The sequence below is a fragment of the Aplysia californica genome, unplaced genomic scaffold, assembly GCF_000002075.1.
Source record: "Aplysia californica isolate F4 #8 unplaced genomic scaffold, AplCal3.0 scaffold00121, whole genome shotgun sequence".
NCBI classification, from domain to species: domain Eukaryota; kingdom Metazoa; phylum Mollusca; class Gastropoda; order Aplysiida; family Aplysiidae; genus Aplysia; species Aplysia californica.
In genome coordinates, this window is record NW_004797391.1 from 720,344 (window position 1) to 722,605 (window position 2,262).

The following is a 2,262-nucleotide window of genomic DNA, read 5'->3' on the forward strand; positions in this document are numbered from 1 at the left end:
TGTGTGTGTGTGTGTGTGTGTCGAAAACAATACTTGCCTTGATCGAGGTTAATGTTGCTTGTATTTGTTTGTTTTACTCAGTAAGAGTTTAATTTTTTTTATATACATATTTTTGGGGGAGTTTCGTTTTGTTTGTTTGTTTTGGGTGGGTTTTTTGTGTATATGGCGAGAATTGCAATCACAACATCAAATCTCAAAAAGATGTCATGTCTGTAAAGGACACTGCAAGAGTACAAAAATAAGAATTATTTTTCCCTAACGAAAATATAATTATGTATGGTTTTGAAGCATGGCCCTCAATGAAAAAGATCTAAAAAGGATAACAGCTTTGGAAACGAAATGTTATAGAAAAACTCTAAGAATATTGATGATACAGAATTGTTTTGTGTGTGTGTGTGTGTGTGTTTGTGTGTGTGTGTGTGTGTGTGTGCGTGTGTGTGTGTGTGTGTGTGTGTGTGTGTGTGTGTGTGTGTGTGTGTGTGTTTGTGTGTGATGAAGTAGACTACCACATGTACTGAATTGGCGTAGAAACGCTAGCACTCCCCCAGAACATAATTAAACGGAGACTGCACTACTTTGGGCATATCGAACGCCATGATTCACTCCCAAAACTCGAAACATATTTTGGAAGCAAAGATGGTGGGGAAGAGAGGAACGGGGAGATCTACAGGAGATTGGAACAGGACCTAGAAACCTGGCTTATTAAGAACCAAAAACAACTCAGGCAGGCAGAATGGCAAGAGGCAGAGTGTTTTACTCTAGTAATGTCCGAGTAATATCACCGCTGCTGTTTATATTCTTCATAAACAACCTGGCAGAATCCCTCCCAAACCCTGACTCACAACAATTAACCTCCGCCAAGCTGATCTATTCAATGTTTGCTGATGACTGCACAATACTGGCCAGTCACACAAAGAGAGAAAAGGCAAATGAAGCGACACATTTGATTGTGGACATGGTTGTGAAATGGAGCAATGAATGGAAGTTTACCTTGAATGCAACCAAGAGTGAAGTGTGCTTCTTTTCAACATAGGTGAAGGAGGCAACGTGGCAACCAATAATTCAGATCGAAGGGAAAAAAATACCTTTCAATCCCACTCCACGTCTGCTGGGCGTCTACCTGGATAGACAGCTAACCTTCAACAAGCACATTGAGGGGATGTCCAAAAGTGCAACCTCAAAAATGAAGGCTATCGGTGCTGTCAGCAACTCAAAATGAGGCTGGGGTAAGGAGTCGCTCAAGAAAGTATATCAGATGTTTGTGAAAAGCAAGATCGATTATGCTGCCCCAGCGTGACAGCCTTGGCTCAGTGAGACTAGTGCAAAGGCCCTGGACAGAATACAAAACAAAGCCCTCCGACTTGTATCAGGTCAGCTGAAAACAACACCTACAGAAGCGTTGCGCTATGAGACCAGAACTGAGCACTACACCACCTATACAACAACAAAAAAACATGCCTCAAGTCTGTAGAGATGACTAAGAGATTACCAGACAACCATCCTAGAAAGAAAGCCATTGATCAAGCAGTCAAGTCTAAAAACAGCAGGAAAAGTTGGTTTCGGGTGGGCACCGATCTAACAGACCATTTCCCCCCTGAAGCAGAGAATCGATGGCCGATCAATATGGTGAGAGTTTGTCCATGGGAGACCCATGACGAAATCGAAATTCGGACAGAACTGAGAGGAGTAAAAGGAAAAGGTGATGATCCTGTAAAGGCACGTGAAGCAGCTGAGGATGTGATCAAAGAGGTTAGTGCGGATGTGACAATTTTCACCGATGGATCGGCTGTCGCAGGATACCGCGAAGGTGGAGCAGCAGCAGTGGTGATAATGAATGATGAACCACCACGAACATAAATGATTAAAACTAAAGGTGCATTCCTTACATCATCTTATGACGAGGAATGCCAGGCAATGATGTCTGCTGCACAGTGGATTGCTGACAATTGCCACTGCAGGACCAATGTGCTGATCTTGACTGACAGTCAGTTCCTCTACAAGGGGCTGCTGGGCAACAGCTCGGACATGAATGATTTGCGCCGAAAGTTCAGTGAATCCAGAGCCACAATAATAATCCAGTGGATTCCAAGCCATGTTGAAATAGAAGGAAATGAGGCAGCAGACCAAGTTGGTAATGAAGCCAGAGAGATTGAAGGAAACAGACGACCAACCACCTATACAGAGGAGTCTTTCCAATGATCAAGAGGGAAATCAAAGACCCACCATGTAGAACTAAGTACCAGCACCTGGAAGATGTGTATT